The 11,617-nt window shown below is 43.9% G+C and overlaps 1 protein-coding gene across 2 annotated transcripts in view; it reads right to left on the minus strand.

The window, feature by feature from the left end:
- The window catches only part of RAB7A (RAB7A, member RAS oncogene family), a 68,076-nt gene extending 57,420 nt beyond the window's left edge, over positions 1 to 10,656 (minus strand). Inside the window, exon 1 of one of the 2 annotated variants that reach the window (XM_034658869.1) lies at positions 10,432 to 10,656. The gene's annotated coding sequence lies outside the window, so the exon portion shown is untranslated. The remainder of the gene's footprint in view (positions 1 to 10,431) is intronic. The other variant, XM_002917638.4, reaches the window with a different exon arrangement.
- Positions 10,657 to 11,617: the final 961 nt, after the last annotated feature.

The following is an 11,617-nucleotide window of genomic DNA, read 5'->3' on the forward strand; positions in this document are numbered from 1 at the left end:
CACATATATGAAATACAAGTCACAGGCATTCAGTGAAAGCTGAGAATAGTATGGGCTGAAGTGGCCACATAAAGCTTTAAAAATGGAGCCGGTGGTACCTGAGCCAGGCAGGATGCCAAAAGACAGAACACAGAAATGAAGGGAAATGGCAGGAACTAAGCTGAAGTAAACAGGGAACAAAGTGTGGTATGGAACGGGTAAGTAAAATAACTTAGGGTAAGTAAAACAATACAGGGTGTGCTTCAGAGAAAGGACAAAACCAGGAAGATAAGCCAGGGGTGGTTGTGGAGGGACATAACGAAGGGCAATGGAAAACCAAGGGTTCTGCGGGCACAGAAGGAATAGGACCTAAGGAGTAGTTTTAAGACTATCTGATTGCACTTTACAAGGAAGACTGGGGGTGGGGGGGTGAGAAATCAGTTAAAAGACATCTAGTAAGTCTATAGGTTTCCAACACTGAAAACACGGAAGGCAAGGGAACGCTCAGACTCAACTCTTTCACGCCTACTTCTGCAAAGGGTATTTTGAGGCACTTAAATCGAGATTATCACACATCATTTAAAAGAAATAGATATCCATGGGGCGTCTGGGTGGCACAGCGGTTAAGCGTCTGCCTTCGACTCAGGGCGTGATCCCAGCGTTCTGCGATCGAGCCCCACATCAGGCTCCTCTGCTATGAGCCTGCTTCTTCCTCTCCCACTCCCCCTGCTTGTGTTCCCTCTCTTGCTGGCTGTCTCTATCTCTGTCAAATAAATAAATAAAAATCTTTAAAAAAAAAATAGATATCTGAGGATAGAAAGGTGATCTGTGAGTGAGGCAGCTTGGTATCCTTTCCCGCATTTAAACTGTCAGTTGATGGGAACAACAATCTACAAATGAGCCACTGGTTCCCCAACAGCTATTACTACGACAAGCCACTGTAAAACTCGTACTATTTCCCAAATATTTCCAACTCTGTGCTGTCCAGGTTCATGGTAGAATCACACTCTTTGGTTTCCTGTATGGTGTGACTCATTCCGGCCAGTGAGCTGCAGGCCTAAGTGACGTGTCATCCTGGGCTGGAACATTTAATGACAGGAGTTAAGACCCTCCAGTAGTTCTTTTTCACTTTGCCAAGGCACCCAGCAATATTCCATATCGTGTCCATCAACTGAAGTAGTAATGATGCAGAGCTGCTGGAAAACTCATGCTGCACGTGCTGCACGAGCAGAAAATAAACCTACGTTGCTTTCGACCATTTTGAGGTTACTTGTTTCTGCAGAGTAACCTAGCCTATTGAGTCTCATACTGCTGGAAAACTGACTACCTAAAAACTTACATTTCAAAAGAAGCAGAATAATCACGGCATCTTTCATTTCTTTATTTTTAAGATTTTAATTATTTGAGAGAGAGACAGACAGATCAAGACAGGGCACAAGGGCGGGCAGGGGTGGGAAAGGGAAGCAGGCTCCCCACTAAGCAGGGAACTTGACATGGGGCTCAATCCCAGGACCCCAGGATCATGACCTGAGCCGATGGTGGACTTTTTTTTTTTTTTTTTAAGATTTTATTTATTTGTTTGACAGAGAGAGAGACAGCCAACGAGAGAGCGAACACAAGCAGGGGAGTAGGAGATGAAGAAGCAGGCTCCCAGCGGAGCAAGGAGCCTGCTGCGGGGCTCGATCCCAGGACCCTGGGATCACGCCCTGAGCCAAAGGCAGACGCTTAACGACTGAGCCACCCAGGAGCCCCGGAGGGTGGATACCTAACCGACTGAGTCACTCAGATGCCCCAAAGCAACTTCTTAAAAAAAAACAAACTACTCTTAAATAAAACTGAACAATACAATTTACATAGGCTCTTCTTCCAGATAAGATGTTATTTTTCCTACCACTATCAGGGTTAAAGAAGCATCTGACAACTTGCAATATGGAGCACCAGTTCCTATCCCACTACTGGCCTCCATGATACTGAGCATGTCCTTTTGGGCCATTTCCTCATCTGCAAAGAGATGGTCACAATTCATATGCTGCTTGAATTGAACTCCGAAGTGAAGTTTAAACTAGGTTACAGCTGATCTCTGTAAATGACTGTATACACATACACACACACACACACACACACACTTTGTTCCACATATCAGTCATGCGGGGAGGGGGGAAAAAAACTAAAGCAACTTTTATAAAGAAGCAAGTTCCTGAGAAAGCAATTCCTGTTGAGGACTTCAAAGTCCAGCCCGATAGATTCTTGACTAGGATGCGCCCCACTGCTCTCAAGCTTTCTAAAGGCAGGTCCCAAACCAACAGCTGAGTCTAGCCAGGGACCTGGATAATGGTGCCTTTTTTGTTTTTTTTCTTTTTTGGTAAAACAGACTGGAAAGCAGATAGCTAGTATAACAGTTACACAGAACTGTTCTCAATAGCTCAAAGCTTTTGCTAGCAACCCTACATTATCTCAAGCATTTACCCAGTAAAACAGATTGTCCATAAATTGGTAAGAGGAGCCCACAACGGGTTGGCTGGCTAAAGAGGAAAACCAAACTGTTCTTTCTCCATCCCATCCCTCCCAGGCCAACTCTTTTTAATCTGTGTTAAGGATACTTCTGAGGAAGGCTTAAACACATTTGTATTTGAGTCCTAGCCCCACTAATCTCTCAATATGTGTTTCTCTAGGTAAATTATAACATCAAAGTCATTCCTTATTCATAACTGGGGTACCACCTGCCTTACTCAATAGGGTCGTGAGGTTCAAGTGAGAGGTTTATGCCCTATCCTAGCATTATCTAGTGAAGTATCACTTCGTTTAACATACACCCTTCAAGAAGGCACTGGAGTGCCTCCCCTCCCCCACTCCATCTGGCCCCCATACATATATAGCCATTCCCAATTTGGAGATACTGCAGCTACTCCAACTACTTTAGCATCTCCCTACCTCCATTCATTGCTTCTGCCATTCCCTCCAACTATAATGGGTTTCCCAAGTTTCCCCTCCACACCACAACTCCACCCCGCACAGACCTAACCCACCATTTGAACACCTCCAGCATTTTCTTTAAGCTATTTTTATGACTCTCATCTGCCTTGTTTTTACAATTATTCATAAACCTCCAGTGATCTTTATTTTATACTCCCCACAGCTGCCAGCAGTGTTTTCTTACACTAGACAATAAAAATCTGTCAAATGAACATAGAACACAGTTTAGCATTCAGGAAAGTTCTACATATTAATCACTGGCCCAGAAGCATAACTTACATGCTACAAATAGTAACTTACTGTACAAAGTTAGAACTGGAAAAAAATATTAAGTTTACTAATATTTCAAGATCCATCCTAGAATGAGTCATCCCTGCCCTTCAGGAGTTTAGAGTGGGGGAGGGGTAAAATCATATATTATTCCAACCAAACTAGGGTCTACAGCAGATGTACAAAAAAGCTCAAGATCACTCAGCCAGAAAGCCGTTGGTCAAACGCCAATATCTAGATGGTCAGTCAGAACATGCAAACAGGCCTATTTCTAACACATGTATGAAGGAATCCAAAATTTTAAGAACTCAAGTGTCAGATCAAAGAGGTTGAATGAAAGCACTGTTTATTATGACTAAATTTATATCCCACAGATGATACTTTTGGGCCAATTCCACCACCAGGAATGGATCCAGATTATAAATGCAAAATCTAATCCTCAAGGGCAACTGTGGAGGACTAACCACTCACTAGACTGAAACCATTCTGCTTTTCTAACGCTAATGGATTTATAGAACATTTCTAAGAGGTTGTCTCAAACTCCAGAAACAACTTCTCTATTCCCTCAAGGACTGCCTACACTGGTACTGAATGGGGCCATAAAAAAACAGGTTCCTACCAGAGGGGCAAAAAATGAAAAAGATAAGTGTTAGCAAAGATGTGGAATACTTGGAACTCTCAAATACTGCTGCTGGGAGTATAAGCTGGTACAACAATTGGATAACTGACAGTATCTACCAAAGTGTAATAGATAGTGGGCTGGAGTGTATCCCCACCAAATTCATATCCTGAAGTCCTAACCCCCAACACCTCAAAATGTGATGATCTTTGGAGACAGGGTCTTTGAAGATGTGATTGAGGTTAAATTAGGTCATGAGGGTAAGCTCTAATCAATATGACTGATGTCCTTATAAGAAGAGATTAGACACAGGTACTGAGGAAAGACCATGTCAGGACACAGGAAGGCAGCCATCTACAAACTAAGAAAAGAAGTCTTTAAACAAATCAACCCTACCAACACCTTGATCTTGAGCTTCCAGTTTCTAGAACTACGGGAAAATAAACTTCTTTTGGCTAAGCCACTCAGTCTGTGGTATTTGTTACAGCAGCCCTAGCAAAAGAATACACATACATACTCAGATAAAACTCAGCCTTTCCACTCCTCAATATTAACATAATAGAAATGTGTACAAAGATTAATCAGAAGGCAGACACAAGAACATTCATACAGCATTATTTGTAACAGCCATAAAGTATAAGCTACCCAAATAAACATGAATAAATTAATAAATACATTATGATATATCACATAATGGAATACTCCTAAGCAATGAAAATGGAGTTTACAACTGCACTCAATACCAAATCTCACAAACAACAGTGGATCAAAGAAACCAGACACAGAAGAGTACACAGAGTATAACTCCATTTATAAAAAGTCCAAATCCAACAAAATCACACTATAGTGTTAAAAAATAAGCAGACTCATTATCCTGAGAGGAAAGGAGGATAATGACTTGAAGGAGGCACAAGGGGGCTTCAAAGTTTATAAAAATTCTCCAAGTTCACTTATTTGTGTGCTTCTCTGTAAGTATATTCTACTTCAAAGTTTACTAACATAGAAATGAAAAATTACTTAAAAATAAAGGCAATGCTTTACTCATCCAGTATCACCATGAGAAATAACTTTATTCTCGAACTGAATGCATCAAGTTCTTCAACTGTTGTCATTAAACATCTGAAAAACACAGCCTTATGATCCCCAGCTTCCCATCACTGAGTGTTTTTCAGGAGAGATCCCAAAGGTCAAAGATCCAAGAGTGTTCAGTCCCCCCCCCACAGTTAAATTCCCACACCATATTTTATTCAATTTCATGAATGAAAGATACTAAAGTATATATTCATAGGAAGAACATAACCAGTTAACACTGCAGTCTCCCTTTGGGCAGTAAATCGATTTTTTTTTTCTTTTTACTTCTGTATTTCCCTAGGTTTTTTTTTTTTTCTTAAAAAGAACAGACTTGTTTAATAACCAATAAAAGAGAAGAATCATTTTATTTTATTAAAAATTTATTTATTTGAGATAGAGCAAGTGTGTGCATGTGGGCACAAGCAGGAGGGGAGAGGGAGAGAATCCTAGAGGAGACTCCCTGCTAAGAGCAGAGCCCGACACGGGGCTCTATCCCAAGACCCCAAGATCATGACCTGAGCTGGAAATCAAGAGTTGGCTGATTAACTGATTGAGTGACCCAGGTGCCCCAAGAAATGTCATTTTAAATGAACGGTAGTGGGCCAGGGGGGCGGGGGTCACCTGGCTGGCTGAGTTGGAAGAGCGATTCCTGATCTTGGAGTTGTGACTCTGAGCCCCATGTTCGGTGTAGAGATAACCAAAACAAAAAACAAAACTTTAAAATAAATAAATAAATGGTAGTAGAAGAAAAATACCTTTTTTTTTTTTTTTAACAAGGAGTCAAATGCTGAGGTCTTTAAGGCATCCTGTATAATCAAAAAGGCAGGGTGGTACATCAGAAATAGCTATGTGTTTCAGCACACATAGATTAACATTCTAGTAGCTGGACCACCTGAGGACCCAGAACTATCTCATACAGAAAAACAGAAAAGGCTACCCTCTCAGCATACAGAGATGTTGTGAGGACCAAATGAAATCCTATGTAAATGGCAAGCACTACACAAACACTAAAAAGCATTTAAAGACAAATATCACATAAGAAGGTTTCTACAAAATGTTAATACTCTTTTAACAACTGTCAACTGAATGGCAGAGGTCACGGGATTTAAGAGTGGCTGTGAACCTGTGGGCTGTCCAGATGACCCAGAGTTATTTCCGGGGTCCTCAGATCTGTAAGTACATAGAGCACTGTTGATAGACGGACTAAATACCATATTAAGAGGCACTACTCTATTATAAAGTCTGTGCTATTACAATTGGGTTTTTATTTTTTTTTATTTTTTTAATGATTTTTTACAATTGGTTTTTTTTTTTTAAAGATTCTATTTATTTATGTGACAGAGAGACAGACAGCGAGAGAGGGAACACAGCAGGGGAGAGGGAGAGAAAGAAGCAGGCTCCCAGCCGAGAAGCCCGATGCGGGACTTGATCCCGGGACGCCGGGATCACGCCCTGAGCCGAAGGCAGACGCCCAATGACTGCGCTACCCAGGCGCCCTACAATTGGGTTTTTAAAAGGTTAATTCGTATTGGCTTTATCACACATTTTCAAATTACTAGAATTAAAAGTTCATCAAATGCAAATAAACTTTTAATTAAAATTGCATACAAAAATTAGAAACCAACGATGTAACCATTTAGCTCACAATACAATTTTTAAAGGATTACTGAAGTGAGCTGGGTAACTCCAGGAAAGCCAGTAGCAAGCACAAGCCACCTTTACTTGAAGGGTCAGGGAGTGTTAACAGAGAAGCTCCTTCACCGTGTCTGGCAGCAGTCACACAAGCAAGCTCATTTGAGAGCCAAGTGAGGTTACAGAATTCCTAACGCTGCCCAGGTCCCCAGGCCTCCCTTAATATGCTTCCTCAGATCTGCTCTAACCCCAACAGCAAGCAGTCTGAGGCAACCAGGAAACGGACAACAAAATCAGTCAGACTGATCACCCCGGCAGTGATGACATCACCAAAACAGACAGCTCAGGAGAGGCTTGAGGTCCCCTGCATTAAGTACTGCATCCTGAGGCAACTGAACAAGGCCAACACTGTATGTCACCACTGGAACCAACTCCCAAGCTTTCTTCCTCCCCCACAGAGACATTTTGCAAGTAGCTATTCTTAAATTTGTTTTTGAAATCATAGCCTGAGTACTAAAACTGAAACTAGTCAGAGGCACTGCTAAAAAGCCTGTTCTGATTTCACCCACCACACACCACTTTTACCTTTGATTCACAAATCACACTGACCACAATCACCATTAAGAAGTTTTAAAACATTAATGCAAACTCTTTTTCTGTGTTTAGGAAAAGGCAGAAAATAGAAGATGTGAGAACAAATAACTGAAGAGATCAACACGTTGCAAAACGTGACTGCAGCGAACTGCAGATATAGAAGCACAGAGATCTATTAGATGGCATTAACAGTAAATGTCTGGTAACACAGGAACAGAGGACTGAGAATACAATGGCAACCTTACATGGGAGATAAGAGTCAGCAGAAAGCCAGCAGCCGCAAAGCGGCTGGGGGGGGGGGGGCTCCTTTCTAAAGCTTCAGTCTCCTTCGGAGGATGACATCAGTACCAAGGGGAACCACCGTTTAGCCTTACCCAGGAGGACTCCTCCTCCTTAACTCCCCCGGAAAACCTTGCCTAGAACTCCCAGTCCAATACCTAGTCAAATCCTCAGCCTTATTTGTTGAATTGTACAGATGCAGAGTTAAACAATTTTGTCATAGGAATAAGGGTAAATATTCATGTCAAATTTCAGAAAGGAACAGTGCATAAAAAGACCAACACGAGAGTGTGGTCTAGGTTTGCTACGCCTTTGCACAGAAAGACTAATACCAAATATAAGGACAGAAATGATATTAACACAATTCTCTTTGGAGATTTATTAGAAGCTAATCAAATAACCAAAACGTTTTTGCTTCACTTGGTGGTGGGGTCAGGAATCAGATTCAAAGCCATACTTTATTATAAAGCAATGCTCTTTGATTATGGGATTTGAGGGTTTAGGCCTGGTTAGCACAAACAAAACATAACAAAACAAGCAAATGCCCAAGTGATTGCTGACAATTACCTGGAGAGAGATACTAAGAAAACTATTTTTAGAGTGCTTTCTCCTACATTCCATCCTTCTGTTTGTTTACTCATGAACTTCTACGGCAAACACAAAACTCACATCTCCTTTTAAAGAAGGGGAGCCAGAGCAGTTGCAGGAGATGGGGTGGCATAGGGTTTTATTTAGTGAAATACTGACACTATAACTGGTGGGCATTATATTAAACTTTCTTCATCAGCTAAAGAAAAAAAAAATCCAGCGTGCCAAATGTGCCTTTGCTCAAAGAGCACTGCAACAGCAAACATTTGCAGTGTCAAATAGCAATGACATGAACTCCCTCAAGTGAACAACAAAATGCCACTAGAGCAAAAGAAAAAACAAGTTTAGTGTTGAAGGTTTCTCTTCCAAAGACATGATCAATTTGAAACTGTAACACTGTCTTCCATACTCTGAAGAGCAACATACAAGTAATGTTACGATTAACAAAGACTTTAAGTTGGCCAGAACACCAGACTGCCTTCTATGGACTCACTTGCGGAGATGAGAACAACTCCTCTTCCCAAAAGACTCAGGTTCTACCACCAAGCCATTCCACAACAGAATTCTTGGCTGTGATCACACATCATTTTAAAATTCCTTTAGGACAATAACCACACTCATCTCCCTGAGTCAATAACCGGTAATGCCTAATACATGGTACATACTCAAAACATCTCAATGAATGAAAAGGTGCTCATCAATACTCTCCTCTCTAAATCCAAACGTCATGTACGACTACCATACGTATTACTCAAATGTATCAGTTTAGGTAGCACAGTTAAAAAAGTAAAAAGAAATTAGAATACAACAGGGTTGGGAGGACTAAGCTTTAGCTCGGACAGCATCTTCACAAGTACTCACAACTCACCTTCCAGTTCTTACACTCAAATCTGAGCAAACTCTCCCAAGTCTGAAGAGAAACACACTAATAGGAGACTCTATTAATCCATGGATGAGAAGTCATGCGGCTAATCAGCTGCTTAAGTCACAAGGAAGAGACAAGAGCCTGTTCTTTTGGAATCCAAAGAGAAGACAGTATTTTCGACAGGAAAGAACCAACTGGCTAGATACCCACGTACTAAGGTTTTAAGAAAGGTTCACACGGCAGGATTGCCAGGCTTAATTTGTTGGACAAAACATTGACGTAACAAAATTTTTCAGACCCCATTTAAGCACTTTGCTAAACTGTAGAGTTTCTAATATTGGCACTACACTACAAAAAAACCTGTGTTAGAAGTCCACAACCACAAACGGAATATCTTGTGATTTTTAAGGTAGAACTAAGGTGGCTGCAAGGTAGAACCAGAGGAGGCTTTCTAATGGCATCACTAGAAACAAAGGAGGCAGAGAGAGGAAGATACCTGGTGGCAAAAGATCACAAACTTCAGGAGCACTGGAAAGCAGTACAACCCAGAGACTAAGTACAGTATTCCGAAGCCTGCTTGCCTGGGTTTGAATCTTTGCTCCTTACTGGCTGTGTGACCTTGGACAAACAACTTAACCTCTCCGTTCTCTGACAATAATGGTATTTCAAAGGGCTGTTCTGAGCATTAAACACAAAAATCTGTGTAAAGGTCTTGCCTCCCTGCCCAGAACACAACTAGGGCTCAAATGTTTACTATTCTTCTTCTCAATCTTCCACTTTTACGAACCACTAGGCATCAAGATTTGATTTAAGCCAGTAAGAGGTTCCCCCGACGCGGTGGAATCCAAACACAGCTCTACAGCCAACCACCATCTTTCCACCAATAAGTTTGAAAACTTCCTCTGGGATTTACCACAACATACTTAGGACAAAATGCTCCCTGTCTCCCAGAGCCAGAGGCGTCTCACATGTATAAAAGTGCTTGGGGCGAGCCTAAGACACGTGACCTGACTCACTGCCTTGACTCAGTTGCCGTCAGGGAACCTGTCTCACTAACAGGGTCAGGCTGTTCAACTGAAGACACAGATGGGAACGTGGCTCAATCCTGGGCGCCAGTTACCAAGGCCCGCGCGATCGGCGGCACCGGGGCCAGCGTCCCCAGACAAGGCAGCGGGCGGGGTCGGCTCCGGCTCGCTGCTCCAAGGGACTCAGCCCAATAGCGAGTCCCGCCGCGGCGCAGGCCCCCAGTGTCCAGAGGCCACCCAAATCAGGAGACACTCCGGGTCTCGGGTCTTGACGCTACCAGCAACCAAGGCGTCCGGGACCGCCCGCCCGCGGTCGGCAACCCGGCCGGAGATCACACCCGGCGACCTCTGACCTCCCCCCGGGCCGGGTGCGGTCCGGGCCTGCTCTTGGGCCCTGAGCGACGCAGGGTTTCCCCGCCAGGCCTGCGCTGGGCCCAGAGCCTGCCCAAGATAAGGACGACGCGAGGCCCAGGCGACCCAGGAACTCAGGAGGGGGATGGGGTCAGGCCACCGGCCAGGCTGGGCCCGCTGCTTACCGCGGCCGCTCCGCTGGGGACTCCGGGCCGGGCGCGTCGCTAGGGCTCCCGCCGAAGAGGAGGTACAAAGGAGGACAGGAACTGAGGAGAAGTCCAAGTTCCGGTTCCAGCGGACTCCTCGGCACTCCCCAAGCCTTCAACGCCGCCGCTGCCGCCGCCTTGGGCTTTATGGCCAAGACTCCGGCTCCGCTCCCACTTCCGCCACCGCCGCCGCCCCGAGCGGAAGTACCTGTCACGAGACTCTCGACGCCAAGAGTGCGGGGGAGGAGCCCCGCCTCAATCTTGCGTCACGTTCCGGCCGCTTCTGGGCCGAGCCTGGATCACGTGGCATAAACATGTCTGCCCCCAATTGGTTGTTGCCATCTTTGAGGCTCGTACAATGAGAAGGACGGCGCCATGTTGAATCTACAAACCGCTGGCTCAGCCATCTCCCTCCTTACGCCCCCGCCCTTCACGTTCCCCCGGAATAATGAATGCCAGGGAAGAGAGGACGAGAGTAAACTGGCTCTTCCAGTAGTGTCCCTCTGCAGAAGGCACTGATCGGTCAACTAAGTAGTGCTACTGTGTGCCCTGAGCTCCAGGATCAACAAAGCATGCATGCTCTAGAAACAGGCTTTCTCAGGGAGAGGTCTCTGAGTAGTGGGAGATAAAAGAGTGGTTATTTGACAAACTTACATTGGGTTGAGGAAGGGTACCCGTATTTACTGAGCACCTACCATGCCGCTGTACTATACCTTTGGATCATCTCCATTTGTCCTTACTTTAACCACTTAAGGAAACATTATTTTCACCATTTTGCAAATAGGGAACAGAGACCTGCTACAGGTGGGTTTGACCTCACACAGTAAGTGGTAGAGTGAGACGTGAACCAAGGAAGGTTGGATGTCAATATGCATGATCTAGTCAACTGAAAATGGCTGTACCAATTGTGTAACAGAGTGACAGAGACATGGAGGTGAATTAGACATTACCAGAACGTTTCATCTAGTCCAAGAAAGTGGAAAAACAAGAGAACCCAACTAACATGAGGTCGCTTCTTAGTGAGGCACAGATGCACCACGTGGAGTTGTCTCACAAAGTAAACTTTATTTGCAGCAAATAAGGAGATGGCTGGGGAGTAACTTCCAAATCCAAGGCAGGTAGAGCAAGGGTGAATGGATTCCTTTTATTTAGGGTTAGGATGAGT

The sequence above is a fragment of the Ailuropoda melanoleuca genome, chromosome 4 (assembly GCF_002007445.2).
Source record: "Ailuropoda melanoleuca isolate Jingjing chromosome 4, ASM200744v2, whole genome shotgun sequence".
Lineage (NCBI taxonomy): Eukaryota > Metazoa > Chordata > Mammalia > Carnivora > Ursidae > Ailuropoda > Ailuropoda melanoleuca.